At 40.7% G+C, this 19,247-nt stretch overlaps 1 protein-coding gene and 1 long non-coding RNA gene across 9 annotated transcripts in view; one reads left to right on the top strand and one right to left on the bottom strand.

Moving 5' to 3' along the window:
- The window catches only part of SHROOM3 (shroom family member 3), a 348,763-nt gene that overhangs the window by 195,595 nt on the left and 133,921 nt on the right, over window positions 1-19,247 (bottom strand). For 4 of the 8 annotated variants that reach the window (XM_078003466.1, XM_015138481.3, XM_078003465.1 and 1 more), the window contains exon 1: window positions 2,153-2,403. The exons of 1 other annotated variant lie outside the window; for it this stretch is intronic. The gene's annotated coding sequence lies outside the window, so the exon portion shown is untranslated. Of the gene's footprint in view, window positions 1-2,152; window positions 2,654-19,247 lie in introns of those variants that run through there. 3 more of the 8 variants (XM_015138480.3, XM_078003469.1, XM_078003470.1) reach the window with 3 other exon arrangements.
- Window positions 1-19,247, top strand: part of LOC114678319 (uncharacterized) — a 35,388-nt gene that overhangs the window by 4,277 nt on the left and 11,864 nt on the right. The window contains exon 2 of the long non-coding RNA XR_003729661.2: window positions 4,902-5,260. This is a non-coding gene — a long non-coding RNA (uncharacterized LOC114678319). The remainder of the gene's footprint in view (window positions 1-4,901; window positions 5,261-19,247) is intronic.

The raw sequence follows: 19,247 nt of genomic DNA on the forward strand, positions 1-19,247 counted from the left end.
AGGGGCCAAGGCTGGACACTGTGGGGAGAAGAAGAGGGGAGAGACAGAAACAGAGAGAGGAAGGTGTCTGATGTTTACAGCCTTCCATTTGCAGAGCTGAACCTTCCAAGCAGAGCCAATGGGGTGCACAGTGTGTGTCTGGGAGGGGGAGGCTGCGTGGCTTTCTTGTGCCCCATTGTGTGTTGTGCTGTCCACATCACCAGTAGGGACCCTCACCAGACAGCAGTCCGGAAGCCTGGCAGGCATTCCACGGTTCCCGGAAGGAGGCTTTTAAAAATGGTCACTCGGGAAACAATAAACTTAAGACACTTAATCCCCTTGCCCTCCAATCTAACTCTCTAATGGTATTGTTCTTGGAATAAAATATCTATTTATCATAGTTATTAATGAATGTGTTACATTACATATTTGGAGTCCCCTGGTACTCTGTAGACACGAACAAGGGCTTTCTACACTCTTAATATGAAACGTGGGGTTTGTGACTTTGTTTACTTTTTAAGTATTGTTAAGTTTTTCATCCCGCTCTCTCCCTTTCTGTACCTTTTTAGGATACTGGGGTTTTTATGGAAGACAATGATTAGGGCTAACATTAGGGTATAAGATTAGGGTATTTATCCATCTCCATACAAAAAATGACTTATCCTTAACTCAGGAAATTACCTTTGATTTACATATATTCTCTAGGTTGTAATTCATAAGCAAAGGTAGATTTTTAAAATATAAACCAGTGCTAAATGTTTAATATCTATTTAGCTTTCCGATGTTCATTTCTGTTTAACTCCTTCAACCTTTATAAATTCGCTTTTTCTCTACCTACCTATGGATCTATATTTTAAAATCACTTGCATATACATTATATTTTTAAGTGATTGCTATAGACTTGTGTGATGATCATATTTCATCTGCTGAGTAATGTCATTTCTGGTGCTTTTATTCATCAAAAGAGTAATTTTTATATTTATATTAAATGTTACTAATGTGTTATCTTAGTACAGGAAAATGTTTTTATGAAGACACTTTAGCTAACTGCTGAAAAAAATGGAAAACTCCAACTGGCTGTAGCCATTGGAAGAAAAAAACACATTCGAGGATGATTAACACAGATTTTGAATGACCTGTTTGCCCCATTGCTGTTTATCACTTGAACAGAATCACTGAGAACTGGTAAACACCTTCCTTTCATGAAGGTGTTTACATCCTTGAAATTAATGAGGTGGGAAAAGTAGTCTCAGAACCTCTTTAGATTTATAAAGAGAACTTTACCCATTTTCAGAATTTTTCAATGAAAAAACAATTTTAATCCAAGGGAAAATTACTTTCCTTCCTATCACAACAAAACAGGGTGAAAACACTAGTCCCAAACCACCAGTCTTTTATCCATCTTCAACTATTAAATCCTCAAGTTACAAATATGGTGACAGCAACCCCAAAGACAGGATGGTCCCTGAAGTATGTGTCAATTGATTTACAGTAAAATGAAATCAGAGCACAGTTTAGGCTTAATCAGAATCACACAGAATTACATTCCTAAGCATCTCAACTGTTGCTTAAATGTAGGTGCTTGTATTTATAATTCGACCTGCTCTGAAACATAAAGGATGAGAAGAGTGAGCCCACCAATCAATACAATCCAGTTTTGCTGTTGAAGTGCAATTCATTGATTCACCCATGTTGAACAAGCCTAAAAAAGAAAAGCTGCCTTCATATCCAAACGAGAAAGTTAAAGATAGTTTTAAAAATAAGTTAAAATTAGGCTATAAATTCTGAGATTGCATGATTGGAGGGAGCCAAGATATTTGGGCTGACTTGGTATTATTATACAAGTTAGCATATATATTTGTTGGCCTTAACTAAAAGTTACTTTACTCTGTTATCACTTGAGCTTCTCATCAAATACGAAAATGTGCCCGTTGCCTGAGAGGACTAGAGTCATTTGTCAAGCTGTCTCCTCCCCATGTACGTCTTTATTTATTCTTTTATATTATTTTGTCAGCATATCTGTTAGCCCAAAACCTTGGTGATTTCATCATAAAGGCCTAACTTGAACAACTTCCCTAGCTATCTTTAGTTTATCTTCCCAATACTGGCATTTCTGCCAACATCGACGGAGAAATAATGTCATCGAGAAATCGCTGGTTTAAAATGGACTTACCTTAAGGAAGTCTATGCCCAGGCAGGTTCATTGTCCTCAGTTATCTGTTGGACATTTCTGTCTTGCGTGACACTGGGCCAAGGCTGGCCCACCTCGGGAGCTTGGTGGCTTGGGGGAGGTGGCCTAGAGGCACGGTTCTGGCCCAGGAAGGATCTGCAGGAGCCAGCCCGAGGAAGGCAGAGCTGAGACACAGGTGTCTGACACCACAGACGCACCTCCGCTGGTAACCTGGGCTGCCCTGATTAGCCAAGCACAAAAGGCAGTTTGAATGACTGCCTCCTCCCGGCCAATCGCCGGCCGCCTGCCTGACAGGAGCAGGCCCGCTGATGTAAGGGGAAGTGCGCTCGGCCAGAACCTGAGAACCGGTTTCCACCGCGCTGGCACTCCGGCTCCGGCGTGCATTCCCGCCGCCACTCGCAGGAGCTGCTTGTCGGGCTGTGGTGTCCTGCCCGTCCCCAACAAGTGTCGCTCTAGGGTCCTCTGACTCAGAAACACGACGTGCTGTGAAGACCATTAAAGCGAAGGTAAAGAAGAACACAGCGTCGGCAGCTTTATCTGCCCTTCCTCCCAGCCCTTGCCAGTCGGGTTTCTTTGTCGCTAATTAAGTTCAATTTTTAATTAGCTATGGTTTTTGCAAGCAACAGTTTCTTGCAGACGCTGGGAGAAGAGGCAGGAGCAATAAAGAAAGATCTTTCTACAGTCATTGTTCTCAACAATGAAATTCAGTATTATAAAAATCACAGACATAAAAATAGATCATTTATAATAAAGATGCTGCTCATAAAAAGACAAAACAACAACACCACATTGCATCTTAGAATTCAGCACAATGGGGTGCGATGCAGCCTGCCTTTGTAGATGAAATCGTAACAGGTTTCCTAAACTCCATCCAGTTAGAGACTTTACTTAAATCTATCATCTGAGGCCCTGAAACCGCAATCCTTCGCAGCTGTATGGATAAGTAGTGCTTGATTCAAGTTTGGTATTTGCCCCAGACTGTAGGGGTCAGCTTAACAGTAACCATAGACACAAAGAGAAAGAGAGAAAAGGCACACACAGAAAGAAAATGGGACTCCAAGAGTGTCTGAGTTTATGGGTATGTAAATGTATTTTCCTTAGAGCCATCATGATGGGAAAAAAAATTATAGAATACACAGACAATTTCTAAATTTCCTTGCGAAAGCATTGGAACAAGATTTGCAGGTTATTTTTAGGCATAGAAAGAAGAGAGAAAGAAAGCATGCCGCCCTCCCCACACACACAGAATTCTGAACTCACAGTGGCATTATTTTCTACAAGCAGTAGTAATCATTCCAGACACCGAGAAAGTCTGAAGCATCCTCAAGGTTATCATTGCATTTCAATGGTGATACTAATTTTATTGAAAGATTGTTCCTGTATTAACTGGAAAGTCTGTCGCTCCAGAATGTTCCACTTGAGTTGCAGAGTTATTTATATCTCTATAATGTGAAATATTAGGAAATGAAATTGAGGCAAATGTGGGATAGGAATGGGGTGGGGTACAGAAACATCTTTCAAAAGAAGAGAAGCCTCCCACTAGATCTGGCATCATAGATGCATTCGTTCAAAAGTAGCCTCCTTTTTTCTTAGGAAAGCACAGTTCTTATCCCAGCTTTATGTTTTCCTCTCCCCACCACGCAACTTCCCCAAAACATCACAACAGAGTGGAATTTCCTTCCATCATAGGCTACTCCCAGCAAGCCAGAGTTCAAGAGCAGCCAGGCCATGCAATTCATTTTGAATATGTCAAATTTAATAACCTCCTGCTGCGGACCAGACCTCATCTCTACTATGCGGAATGATGAATGGTCATGTTTGACGTTTGTTTATCACAATCAGTTGGCTAGTATGGGAACGCCATTTCCGAAAACAGCAGAACATTCCCAGTAGTTTACAGGAGCCAGGAGTGGACTCATTTGTGTCACCAGTCACTTCCTCATAGTCCAGTTCTGTCCAATTTAAGCTCACTTCAGATCTACCTCTGCTCCAGATTTTCTGTGACAACATCCTCAACATTTTGTTGGCTCCGGGAACCATGTATATTGCATACACAGTCCTCATGGATGCTATGTTACAGTAAAAGAAATCTGTGTGACTTTTTTTTTTTTTTTTTGAGATGGAGTCTTGCTCTGTTGCCAGGCTGGAGTGCAGTGGCACAATCTCAGCTCACTGCAACCTCTGCCTCCTGGATACAAGAGATTCTCCTGCCTCCACCTCCCAAGTAGCTGGAATTACAGGCATGTGCCACCACGCCCGGCTAATTTTTGTATTTTTTTAAGTAGAAATGGAGTTTCACCATGTTGGCTAGACTGGTTTTGAACTCCTGACCTCAGGTGATCTGCCTGCCTGGGCTTCCTAAAGTGCTAGGATTATAGGTGCAAGCCACCGCACCCAGCCTCTATGTCACTCTTTAGGGAAATTAAACAAGTAAAAGTTAAAAGCAATTAAATCACCTGTCCTTTCACAAATTATGAGATGAATAAGGAAAGCATTGCTATTTACAAAGAATGGATGCCTATTAATAATATTAGATTGAATGATATGAAATTGCCAAATTGCCAATATTTGATAATTTTTGGTCCACTACAACAGAAATTTCATGTGGTTCCAACCTACAGTTGGCCCATAGTTAGTAGTTACTACGTGTCAGTAGTTACCATGTTACGTTCTCTAATCATCACCACAATTCTATAAGGTAAATATTATAATTATTACTCCAACTTTACAGATGTGGAAACTGAGGCTTCGAGAAATTAAGTAACTTGTTGAAGATTTTACAGCCAGCAAGCAGCAGATCTGGAATGCACACCCAAGCAATCTGACTGCAGAGCCCACGCTTTGAACCACCACCCTCTGAGATAAAGGCTTTGAATTCACCAGCTTTGTGATTGCAGGCAAATTATTCAGCTTTTCCAAGCGTCAGTTTTCTATCCTCTGAAATGGGTACCTATCTGATGTGAGGACTGAAGGTGATGCTATGAAAAAGCACTTAGCATAGTGCTTGGTCTACAGGAAGAACTCCAGTGTTACCCAGTCGTGGTGGTATGGGCTGGATGATCGCTCTTCCTACCTTCATCATGACCTGAGGTGAGAGCATAGCGCATGACCTTTCACCCTTGGGTGGCTGGGTGGCCACTCATGGACAGAAGGATGGTGAGGTCTGGGGTCCTCAAGTCTGGAGATTATGCCGTCCTGAGTCAGTGCAGACTACTCTGGTGCATAGGATGTTCTTTACACTGGAATGTGCACCAGCTCCCCTCATTTAGAAGGAAGACCGTCCACACCACGCTGCTCCCCCAGCCCAGTAAGATCTGCCCACAGCCCTATCTTGTATTTCCTCCTTTCTCCACATCTGAGTTCTAGAGAGCATTCAGACTCAGCTGTGATCAAAAACAAACGCATCTGTTCCTCATGTGGAATGCTTTCACAAACATCTTGACTTGTCACTTTCTCCCTTCCCAGATTCTTTGGCGATCAGTTGCAGAGGGTTAGGCCATTCTTGTTGGAAGAAGTAATGATGATCTAATCTGGAAGCAGTGCTGTAGACCCTGCTGTACACTGGACCAGAAGGGAGGGGACTTTGCTTTCCCTTCTGGCTCTGCCACTGATTAGCACGTGACCTTGAACACGTTACTTATTGTCTAAGGCTCTGTTCGTCGTCCTTGGAGGAGGCCCCTGGTCCAGAACATCACTCAGTGTCTTCCTAGTCTTAATATTTGTGGTGAAGAGAGGATAAAAAGGAATATACTAGATGAGTGTTTGAATATGGTGCTTTTATTTTTTTCTCTCAAAGCTCATCTACTCAAGCACATCTTGTTTTCTCCTAATTACCATTTTATAAGCCTAAGGCAGGAGAGTTTTATGTTACTCTCTTGATGAACTGCAGACCAAGATGAATAGCCTTGATTTCTGAACACCAGATTTCCGCTGGTATTTTTCCTTAATGATTTGCACATGTCCTTGCGAGGTGCTTGTTTGGGATTAGAGATGAAGTTCCATGGTGGGAAAGCTGCACAAAATAATGAAGACTGATTTCTTTGCTCATTTTGATTTTTTTTTCTGTGTCTGTCCGTAACAGTGAAACTATTCTCTAGGTGTTGTAAGGTAGATTGACTTTCTGTGTAAGGCAGGTTTAAATGTGCCTGTAGGGCACAGGCATTTAAACTCCCAGGAGGAACTTAGGAAATTTATGAATGGGGGAGATAGAAACAGCCTCTTGAACTCTTGGTCTGGTTTTCTTTTCCAAGAGCACTCACCAACTTCTAACACACTGTTTCATTTACATATGTATTGTGTTTGTTATTTATTGCTTCTGCTCACAAGAATGTCAACTCTATGAGACAGAGGTGTTTGATTTTTATCATGGCTGAGTCCCAAACACCTAGAGCAATGGCTGGCATTTATTAGGTGCTTAATAAATCAGCTTTACAAAATATGCAAAAGATTCAGGTAGAACAGGTGTCCTGTACATCTAACTTTTGGAAGTCACACTGCATCTTTAGAAGGAAGAGGGATTGTAGAATAAATCTCAATGGCGAGGGTAGAGACCAGGTCCAAGATGATGATGATGTGTTAGACAGTAAATGAACTTTTGTGGGGTTCACGATTAGTTTAGCCCAACTCTGCAAATTCCCACATACAGGTTTCAGGCTGAAAGAAAACTGGGCAGTGAGCCTAGATAGAAACTCAATAAGCTCAGTTTCTCCCTTCTAGCCCATTTTCATTTAATTTCCTGGGAAATTGTATTTGTTGAACTCCAAGTATGTCTGAAAGAGTCAGATCCTTGAAAACGCTGTAAGGGAAGCAGACACACAGCAGCTGAGCCCAATGCTCATTTTGCACTCAGGCAATCATTTTTTATCCCAGTCTGATGACACCCTAACTTTAACAAGTTTGATGAGATAATGGCTCCAGGCTTCTTAGTATCATAAAAGATGTCAGTTAAGTCCAAAGTATTATTATACAATACCTGTCCGGTATAATAACTGTAGGACATAAACCACTTATGATATAAAAAAGGCACACAAATGAAAATGACTGGCATTACAGATGAGAATCAACACATTTTTTCAATTTAATTCTGCTTCTACTCTGCTGGCCTAAAGTAATCATATCCCCCTGTTCTTATTTCTCTCTTTCCATATTCTTTAATTCTTTGGGGAAACCAAGGTATTTCTTCACAAGAATGTTACTGGCCAGAAAGTAGCAATTAAAGGCATTGAACTCAATCATCCCTTCAAAGTCCCAACATCCCAGACAGTGAAAACCAAGTTACCATTTAGTGCTAAGAATAGGAGGTAAAGGAGTTACATTTGGGTTCACAATTCATTCTTAGGAATGAAAAAAACCTCTTGGAGAAAAAGCATTGTGGAACACAAACTATAGCATTATTAATGATTCATTTCAATCTCTGGGACAATTACACAGCTAATATAAAGAATAAATAAGGTGGAAAGGTAGAAGCACGTATCAGTTACATTTATATAATTACATATGTACTTAGTAGAGTACATATGTAATGTTTACTAGGCATCAGGCAGGATACTAAGTACTTTACATATTTTAACTCTCTCAACCACCCCACAAGGGAGGTACTATTATTATCGCCATTTCCCAGGTGGAGAATCTCAAGCACAGAGAGATTAAAAACTTGCCCAAGATCGGCCAGGCGCAGTGGCTCATGCCTGTAATCCCACCACTTTGGGAGGCCGAGGCTGGCAGATCACCTGAGGTCGGTGTTTGAGACCAGCCTGACCAACATGGAGAAACCCCATCTCTACTAAAAATACAAAATTAGCCAGGTGTGGTGGCACATGCCTGTATTCCCAGCTACTCGGGAGGCTGAGGCAGAGGTTGCAGTGAGCCAAGACCACACCATTGCACTCCAGCCTGGGCAACAAGAGTGAAACTCCATCTCAAAAAAACAAAACAAAACAAAGCAAAAAAAACTTGCCCGAGGTCACAAAATTAACAAGTGGTAGTAACAGGATTTGAAGCCAGGTAACCTGATTTCAAGTCATATGCTCTTAAACACTACTGCACATATTGGATTTACTGCAACTTCGGAATGGGACATAGACGGCATGTATGATGCTTAGCAGCTTTGGGTATTTTTCCGGGTAGCAGAATTCTCCTTAGTGAGGATATGCCACACCTTCCCCAGCCAGATATCAGCAGAGGGGATCAGTTGAATGGCGCCAGCCAGCAGTAACGAGAGAGGTTGTCAAGCAATTAGCCTGATGATAATTTGGTATAATAAAACCTGCTTCAAATCATGATTTAAACTGACAGTGAGGAGAACATTTTTCCTTTCACTTTCATAACTCTGCATCTTGTGCTATAGTAGAAAAGGATGGTTTGAATCACAGTGGGACTAACAAACCCATTTGCCATGAAAAGAAATGTGACAGGAGATATGTACAAACAAGTAGTCAGCACATGATGCAGGGTTTTTCATTCACTCAACAAGCATTTCATGAGTGCTTGCCATGGACTGGAGAGATCAAAGAGAGTAAGACACAATGATTCCCTCCCCCGGTTTAGGATTAAAAATCATCAACCAGTTCTCCATTGGAAAAGACAGCTTTGTCAGTTGGCTGGAGATGAAGAAGATAACTGGCCCACCAGTGTTAGCGCTACCAGGCTGGCAAACTCAAATGCTGACTAGACCAGGCAGGTGGAGTAAATGAGCAAAGCAACAGGTGTAGGATCACAGGAAACAGTGGAGCCCCAAGGCAAACTGGAAAGAGAATGCCTCATTAGACGTGGGTGCGTGCAGCTCCAGCTCACTGCTGCCAGATCGTCTGACTTCTCCACAAGCCAGAAATCCAGATTATGCAAAACTTCCAGATTTTTAATGTGGATTAAACAAACATCTGTAGATCAAGTACTTGTGTAAGTGTGTTTATTTATTTACTTTTTGAGACACTCTGTTGCCCAGGCTGGAGTGCAGTGGCATGACCACGACTCATGCAGCCTTGACCTCCCGGGCTGAAGCAATCCTCCCACCCCAACTTCCTGAGTAGCTGGGACCACAGGCAAGCACCACCACACCCAGCTAATTTTTTTTTTAATTTTTAAAAATTTTTTGCAAAGTCAGGGTCTCATTATGTAGCCAGGGCTGGTCTCAAACTGCCAAATTGCTGGGATTACAGGCGTGAGCCACCATGCCCAGCCAGATGTCATTTTTTAATTCTCACAAAAAACTTTATTAAATTCACTGAGACTTGTTAAAAATAAAATCAACTTGCTTTAATGGTGGATTTGGTATGGGTAGGTCTTGTGATCCTTATGAAATCATTTAAAAATTTTTATTAAAGTGTAACATACACAGAATGGATAAAGTGTACTAATCTATGTAAAGGGTAAAAATGATATAGAACATTTCTAACACCCACAAAAGTTTCCATCAAGACCTTTCCAGCTAATTCCAGACTTTCCAGCCCACCTTGGGTCTACATCATAAATGAGCTTTGCCTGTTGTTGTCTCGTTCAAATCTTAATTATGAGAAACTGGTAACAGATAGAGTTGCATCAGGTCTGAAAGAAATAAAACTGTGTTCAAATAAATAAGGTAAAACCAAAAAGAGTGATGGTAAACTCAACAACCCCATGCAGTTCACAAAGTTAGCCGAGAGCTCTGGTGATTACTGCCTTCACACACCTGTTCTGTCTGATAACCACCATCTCTTGTGCGGTTACCATATGCCAAGTACCTGCTTGTCACTCTGCATAGAGGATCTCATGTAAGTATCACAAAACCCCCTGAGATACAAATTTAGATAAAGTTTCTTCCAACTGTATAGCTAAAGGAAACTGAGCCTGTAATAAGTTATGAGGCTAGATTCACACAGTCAATAAGTGAAAAGTCCAGATTCAAAGGCAGGGCTACTCCAAAGTTCAAGTACCTTTCCATTGCGCTACATAGCCTCCCCATAAAATTAGGGGTGTGTTTTCTTAGCTCTTCCACAATGATAAACTTCTTTTCTTAACCAGGAGCATAATAAACCTTATTTAATTTAGAATCTAAATTCTGAATGATTTACATTATAAGGATTGGTGGAGGTGTGGGTTATTAAAAGATGACATTACCTAGGTACTTAAAAAAAACTTAATGAACACAGTAAAAAGAAGAGGGAGAAAATATATCACCATCTTTTATTAACATAGGTATTATCTACCTTTATTTACCTAAACCAATTTCCTGGGGCTTATGGAAACATTGTCTTATATGAATATAGTTTTGAGAAAGGTGGCAGAATTTGATGTTTAAAGATTCTTCTCCCTCTCAGAAAATGTATGAAGCACGGCAATAGAATTAGAACAGTGGTGGCTGTAGATTTTCTTATAAGAGGGGCTAAATGTTGGCAACTGGATTGTGAAGGAGTTATAGGGGACTTGTCTTGAAGCTGTGCTATGCATAATAAGTTCAGATTTTACCTAGACTGGAGCATTTTTCTAAAGATTCTTTAATTCGTCCTTTAACAAGATTGAGAAACATGAATTGTTATTTTAAAGAATATTATTTTATTGGGTAGGCAAATAAAATAGGAGGTGGAGGTATTGTTCTAAAGCCTCACCATCTGCCAATACCAGTCCCTGTCCTTTATTGCTGCCTCTGGGGAGGCTGGAACTATTCACCTGATGCCAAATGATTGGAAGAACAGGGCAATGAAGGGACTTAGAAAAATTCCTAGTTAACCAATGTACTGTTGACAACAGTACACAGTAAACAGTAAACAATCAGACCCTCTCCAGCACCTCATCCCTTTGGTGCATGGGGAGAAGCTGATTTGCCAATATTTTTAATGTAGAAAGATATAGACCACTAGGAATTAATTTACACAGAGGGCTTTTTAGCCTGTGATATGCAAAAATTTCAAGTATAGATTATCTTTTATTTCAACAGACACACTGACACCAATTTCCCTTTTGGAATGCTAGAGTCAGATCTATTTGACCAGCTCCTTCTTATACTTTAGGTAGATTAGAAATTCAGTTAAGGTTTGGTGAAATACTCATGTTTACCAGGAACATCTGTTCCAGTATTCAGTTCTGAACCCTAACCTCTGGGATTACATTCAATGGATAATCAGCTGAGTTGGTCATGTCACCATTCATCAAATTAATACCTATGGCTTCAACTGTTTTTAACCCAGGTTTTATTTTTGCTTTAATCACCAAAGTCCTTTATTTTTATTTTTAAAAATTTAATTGTGATAAAATATTTATAACAAAATTTACCATCTTACCCATTTTTTATTTTAACATTTAATGTTTAATTTTTGTGGTTATAAAGTAGGTGTATACCTTTATGGGGTACATGAGATGTTTTGATACAGGCAGGCAATGCATAATAATCACATCAATGAAGAATGGGGTATCCATCTCCTCAAGCCTTCATCCTTTGCGTTACAAACTATCCAGTTACATGATTTTAGTTATTTTTAAATGCACAATTACATTTTTATGGACTATAATCACCTTGTTGTGCTATCGAAGAGTAGGTCTTAGTCATCCTATCTTTTTGTATGTGTTAACCATCCCTACCTCCCCACCAGCCTCCCACTACCCTTCCCAGCTTCTGTAACCATCCTTCTACTCTCTATGTCCATGAGTTCCATCGTTTTGATTTTCAGATCCCACAAACAAGTGAGAATATGTGAAGTTTGTCTCTCTGTGCCTGGCTCATTTCACTTAACATAATGATCTCCAGTTTGATCCATGTTGTTGCAAATGACAGGATCTCATTTTTTTAATGGCTGAATAATATTCCATTGTGTGTAAGTACCACATTTTCTTTATCCATTCATCTGTTGATGGACACTTAAGTTGCTTCCAAATCTTAGCTATTGTAAAGAATGTTGCAACAAACACAGGAGTCCAGATACCTCTTTGATGTACTGATTTCCTTTCTTTGGGGTATATACCCCACAGTGGGATTCTTGGATCATATGGTAGCTTTCTTTTTAGGTTTTTGAGAAACCTTGAACTGTTCTCCATAGTGGTTGTACTAATTTGCATTCCTACCAACACTGTACAAGGGTTCCCTTTTCTCCACATCCTCACTAGTATTTGTTACTGCCTGTCTTTTGGATATAAGTCATTTTAACGGGTGGGATGATATACTATCTCATTGTAGTTTAGATATGCATTTCTCTAATGATCAGTGATGTTGAGCATGTTTTCATATATGTTTGCCATTTATATGTCTTCTTTTGAGAAATGTCTATTCAGATATTTTGCCCATTTTTAAATCGGCTTATTAGATTTTTTCCTATAGAGTTGTTTGAGCTCCTTATATATTCTGGTTATTAATCCCTTGTCAGATGGGTCATTTGCAAATATTTTCTCCTATTCTGTGGGTTGTTCCTTGATTTCGTTGATTATTTCCTTTGCTGTGCAGAAGTTTTTTATTTTATTTATTTATTTATTTTTGAAACAGAGTTTCACTCTTGTTGCCCAGGCTGGAGTGCAATGGCACGATCTCGGCTCACTGCAACCTCCGCCTCCCACATTCAAGCAATTCTCCTTCCTCAGTCTCCCGAGTAGCTGGGATTACAGGCATGCCCCACCATGCCCAGCTAGTTTTGTATTTTTAGTAGAGATGAGGTTTCTCCATGTGGGTCAGGCTGGTCTCAAACTCCCAGCCTCAGGTGATCTACCCACCTCAGCCTCCCAAAGTGCTGGGATTATAGGGGTGAGCCACTGCGCCCAGGGCAGAAGCTTTTTAACTTGATGTGATCCCATTTGTCCATTTTGCTTTGGTTGTCTATGCTTGTGGGGTGTTATTCAAGAAATCTTTTCCCACTCCAAGGTCCTGGAGTTTCCGCAGTGTTTTCTTTCAGTAGTTTCATAGTTTGAGGTCTTAGATTTAAGTCTTTAATCTTTTTTTTGAGATGGGGGTCTCAGTCTGTTGCCTAGGCTGGAGTACAGTGGTACAGTCTCGGCTCACTGCAACCTCTGCCTCACGGGTTCAAGCAATTCTCCTGCCTCAGTCTCCCAACTAGCTGGGATTACAGGTGCCCACTACCACACCTGGCTAATTTTCATATTTTTGGTAAAGATGGGGTTTCGTCATGTTGGCCAGGCTGGTCTCGAACTCCTGACCCCAAGTGATCCACCCTCATCAGCCTCCCAAAGTGCTGATGCAAAAGTAACTGGTGTAAAAGTAACTGCAGTTTTTGTCATTACTTTTATTGGCAAACACTGCAATCACTTTTGCACCAACCTAATAGAAATGCTACTGATTTTGGTATGTTAATTTTGTATTCTGTGACATGACTGAATTTGTTTATCAGTTCTACTAGTTTTTGGTGGAGTCTTTAGGTTTTTCCAAATATAAGATCATATTATCTGCAAGTAAGAATAATTTGCCTTCTTCCTTTTTCAATTTGGATGCCCTTTATTTCTTTCTCTTCTCTGATTGCTCTAGCTAGGACTGCCAGTACTATGTTGAATACCAGTAGTGAAAGTGGGTAGCCTTGTTGTGTTTCAGATCTTAGAGGAAAGGCTTTCCATTTTTTCCCCATTCAGTATGACACTGGTTGTGGGTCTGTCATCTATGCCTTTTATTATGCTGAAGTATGTTCCTTCTATATCTCATTTTTTGAAGGACTTTTATCATGAAGGGATGTTTATCATGAAAGGATCAAATGCTTCTTCAGCTTCACTTGAAATGATCATATGATTTTGTTCTTCATTCTATTGAGATGATATATAGTATTGATTGATTTGTGTATGTTGAGCCATCCTTGCATCCCAGAGATAAATCCCACTTGGTTGTGATAAATGATCTTGTTGGTGTACTGTTGAATTTGGTTTGCTGGTATACCCGTTTTTTAAGGGTATACTTCAGTGGCATTACGTGTATTCCCATTTTTGTATATCCAAAGTCCAGAACTCTTTTAATCTTGCAAAGCTGAAACTCTGTACCTACTCAACAAAACTCCCTAATCTCCCCTCCCCCAACCTGTGGCAACTGCCATTCTACATTTTGTGTGTATGAATTTGACTACTCTGGGTACCTTATACAAGTGGAATCATTTATAGTATTTGTCTTTGTGACTGGCTTATTTCACTCAGCATAATGTCCTTAGGGTTCATCCATGTTGCAGCATATATCAGAATTTCCTTTGCTTTTAAGGCTATAAATTTCTTTTTTTAATCATAAAATGATTTGAGTTTATCTAGCTAATCAATCAATTAGATTAAAAGGGACTATCCGGTCTGTCTAATAAGACTTTAGTCATGAAAAATGGTAAGAGAGGGGTTGGTAGACAGGGAGAGAGAAAATTTTCTGAAATATTTAATGCCATGGTTCTTTAGGGTGCATCAGAATCATGGGGAAGACTTGGTAAATCAGATTGCTAGGCTCAAACTCCAGAGTTCCCGATTCATTAGGCTTAGAGTAAGGCCTGGGAATTTGTATTTTCCAGAAGTTCCTGGGCATGATCACACTTTTGACAACCATTGTAACCTATCCAGGGTTAGGCCTAGAGGATTCTAATTGTCAAAATTTTTCCATAGTGCAAAGAAGATACCCCTCCCAACTAAGACAAGAAGCTTGGAGTTATAGAAGTAGGGAAGCACAGAGAAGAGTGAGAAATAGTGAGAAAACCCAGCCTCCAAGATCTCAACAACTTGTGGGAATGAGGGAAAAGATGGTGGCAAGTCAAGCTGTGAGGACCAAGTTCTGATTTCTCTTCCAGCCTCAGGGAGGAGAGGGCAAGTGTGTGAGCTAAGTAAGGAGAATGTCAAAGGGCTCAGGGAACCTTGGCTCCACTGCACCATTAGAGACCCTAGGAGAAGGTCACTGGAGTAGGTCTGGCCTGGCTCAATTTCAAGGTCTCTAGAGGTCCAGACAGAAGGAAGACTCTCAGACATCAGACAGCAACCAGCAGACTTGCAAGGAGGCAACTATGGTGGGGTGAGATGATCCTGGGATGGGCCCTGGGTCAGGAGTTGCTGGGATGAGAGTTTGGCAGATGCTAAGTTGTCTGAAGCTAAGGGGAGCTGAGCAGAGACTGAATCTGTAAGTGGGGGGTTGCCAGCAATCCCAGGGGCATTGCCCAGGCCATGGCTGACCATGGATTTACCAGCTGCAGGATTCAGCGTTGGAGGCCAGCAGTGGCTGGGAAGGCTATGGACAGAGCCAAGGGACCAGGGGAGATGGTGCCAAAGACCTGCACTCACCACTGCTCCAAACCCCCAGACACTGTTTAGCAAGACAGTTGGGCAGTGGAGAAAAAAGATGACATCTGGGCAAGGGAGGATTTTATTTCAGACTGAGCCCTTTAAGGGACTATTCAAATGATTGGACCAGGTGAGCTTTTAACTTGGCTAGGAATAAAAATAAAAATAATAATAATAATAATAATAATTATTATTATTATTATTGCCAACCAGCAGAAGTGGGTTTTTAAAGAAGACAAGGAACCTACATTTTTTCTATACATATATATTGTCCTGTGACTAGATTTGGTAGATAAAACTGGGTACCTATTTTGACTAAAATAAATTCATTCATTATCGGAAATTCAAATATAACAGGACATCTATATTAAGTGTTAAATCTGGCCTTGCTGTGCCTGTTGAGGGCAAGTAACAGATCTAAATCTCAATTTTATTGGGTTTCAAGCTTGTGTTCATATTTCTTTTCTTTTTTCTTTTTTTCTTTTTCTTTTTTTTTTTTTTTGAGGCAGTGTCTTCCTGTCACCCAAGCTGGAGTGCAGTGGTGCCATCTCAGCTTACTGCAACCTCTCCTCTTGGGTTCAAGCAATTCTTCTGCCTCAGCCTCCCAAGCAGCTGGGACTACAGGTGTGTGCCACCATGCCCAGCTAAGTTTTTGTATTTTTAGTAGAGACAGGGTTTAACCATGTTGACCATGCTGGTCTTGAACTCCTGACCTCAAGTGATCCACCTGCTTTGGCCTCCCAAAGCGCTGGGATTGCAGGCGTGAGCCACTGAGCCCAGCCTGTGTTCATATTTCGTAAACAGTTGGGTAGCAGAGAACACTAGTTCAGAATAAAACTCTTCCTACCCACAATCCATAAAGGGGCAAACCCATACACTGTTATACTGCTAGAGCTGCCCCTGAAACATGCCAATCACTTTTTTTCCAGTATATTCAAGATTCAGATATCTACATTTGAATGATCACAATATCCCTAGAAAACAACTTCCAAAATTATGAAATGAGCATTTAAACTATATATACTATTAGGATATCTGACGTATCCTCTGTCCCTCACCTCTCTGGCCCACCATCATTGACCACTAAGGTTTCCTACCGACTGCACTGGGAAGAGTCCTCAGGGGAAGTGTCAGTCACACAGGGAGATCTCAGGATGTCCCAGAACATGCAGGCTGCAGTGGCCAAGGTCAGCCTTTAAGATTACTTTCTGCCCATGACCTGGAGGTCCTGTCACCTATCACGGTATACAGTGGTCCACCTATCTATACATACATAGCTCCAACCAATTTGTCACTGAGATTACACCACTGGGAACTCACTCTTTTATGGTAAGATGTTGACAACCTGCAAAATTGCCTTTTAAAATATGAATAGTAGCTTTATTATTCCCATCGTATGTTAGTGTAAGATTGTATTGTTCTCAAAGGACATTTACTATGCTTAGCCATGTCAAAGATTAGCAAATCATCTCCGAGCAAGGCTCCGAGGGAGTAAGAAATGCAAAGGCAAGTTTGGATGAGGAGCCAGGAAAGGGGCAGATGTGGAGAAACAATTCTCAGGAAGGAAAGATTTTAGGGAGATTGGGCTGGGGGGGCGCAGTATGGAGGAAGCAGAGAGAAGATGGGAGTAGCCTGAGTGCTTCATTAGGGTGCTGTTAATAGCAGAGCACAAAGACAAATCTCAACTTCTTCAGAAGCTATATTTGACCCACACAGAACCCATCCCACAATGGACACAGAGACTTCTAGATCTGTGAATAAGTACTAGTAAGACTAGTACAGAATCTCACCATCAGTTATCAAGCTTCCACTATTTGGAAGAGAAATGATAAAATCTTATTGGAAGTCTCAACTATTCTCTTACAAAATAATGAATGTTCCAACATTTCAATATTAATCAGGCATTTCAACCACTTATAAAATCACAGGACAAACTGTGATTGGAATCAAGCTGTGGGGTTTTGCTTTGTTTTGTTTTGAAAGGAGTGTAGAAAATGATGAGCTTGTGTTCATGTCTTGGTGCACTCTAAAGCCTCTGTCACTTCTCTCTTCTTGCAGTATTGTTTCTCCCATTTCTATTTTTATTGGCATGTAAACTTGCTAATGTCAAATGAGTGAGACAAGACGGGAAGGTTAATTTATTTAGGGAATGTGAATCAACACTACTGGGAAAACAAAAGGCCCCAGTGTGTGCTTTCTTTAAAGCAAAACAAATAAAAGCATTGGCTAAGCCCAACTCCTGTTCTCCCAGAGGCTGAAGAACACATATTGGTTCAGGGATTTCAGCAATCACTGAAAACCAGCTCATCTGAACTAGTTTTTACTGACATAAAAGTTTGGGCTTTTGCATCGGATAGACTGGAGTTTAAATCCACATTTATATATGTATCCCCTTGAGAAGACTGCCCTCTTGCAAGTCTATCTCCTCATCTGTAAAATATAGTAGTAATAATCCCTATTACTGGGGTTGTGAGAAAAAAATCAAAGAATGAAAATGCATAGACACCCAAAGCTAACATTTTGAGAGCTTACTAGAATTATTTATTTAAAGATAGCAGGCTAAGTTTGCAAATCAAAATTGTTTCCTGTAAGTAGGATCCTGAATTGATACCAATAGGTCCACTTCTTCAGAACTTACTAGGAATCCCATGAATGTGAATGCCCAGTGATCCAGTCCAATCACCTCATGTATATTTAATGTCAAGGGCCCCCATTCTTTTACCCCATTTCTTAATTTTAGAATGTTAATCCCAAGAAATTGTAATTCTAATACCACCCACGTAGTCTGCTCACTTAGGGACTGGGACGGGAACGTGCATGAATTATTACACAAAAGGAAAAGACCTCTCACTGTTGCAGGGCTATCCTGAAAATAGCAAAGATAAGTTTGCTTTTTGTCAGCATTATCTTGAAAGATCCTAAAATTAAATTTGCAGCTAGATGATGCTTTGTAACCCACAAGTTTGCAAAGAGGAGAAATGCAAGACAGTTTAAACAAAACAAAAGAAAACACAGTGAGTCTTAAATTCCTGAACATGAGCTCATGTTTCTATTCATTGCTATCTTGTGGAGTGACTCCGAGTTTTTGACTTCTGCCCCTGACTTTGAGACAGTGATGGAAAGGTGACGAGGAATCGTGAAGCAAATATTGAAAGGGCCTTGAATCCAAACATGGCTGGATTTGGTGGGGATGCCACCGAATGCACACCAGCCACAGCCCCAGGTTGCATTTTTTCAGGAATTCCCACAGACTGATGTTGGTCCTCATGCCTCATCAAGTCAGCACTATTGTTATGAAGGTGTCAGATGTGAAACTGTAAACAGAGTGACATGGAGGCCATTCCTGTTTAGTGACCTGTAGCAGAAAGGCCTATTTTTAGAAACTGCTGCAGGTTGCTCTGCCCTTGGAAAGGTGGCAGGCTGAGAAGTACTGGTGTGTGTGTGTGTGTGTGTGCATGTGTGTGTGTGTGTGTTAACATTTCTGAGCATTTGGGTTGTGTTCTAAAATGTTTCTGAAGTTCACAGAAATAAAAACCATCCCCAAACTTTATTTGAAGTGGAAAATTTGAATTTTGAACTTTACCTATGTATCAAGGCCAAGAAAAGGCACGATGCTAGAGACTTTCAAGAATAACCATGGAGTTGCTCAAATGGACACTGATCTCATCCTTTTGTCTCTTACACGGGCCAATGAGACAGGGAAGATTCATGGGGTTGACCTCACCCTGCCAGAGAAGAGCCTATCCACTCCCTTAGGGCTAGAGACTGCAAGTTTCAGTGGGTGTTAGAATCACTTGGCATCTATGTTAAAAGGCGGGCCCCCCTCAAGACAGTCTTATGTAGGAAGAAGTACAAAGGATTTGCAAGTTAAATAGACACC

The sequence above is a fragment of the Macaca mulatta genome, chromosome 5 (assembly GCF_049350105.2).
Source record: "Macaca mulatta isolate MMU2019108-1 chromosome 5, T2T-MMU8v2.0, whole genome shotgun sequence".
NCBI lineage: Eukaryota > Metazoa > Chordata > Mammalia > Primates > Cercopithecidae > Macaca > Macaca mulatta.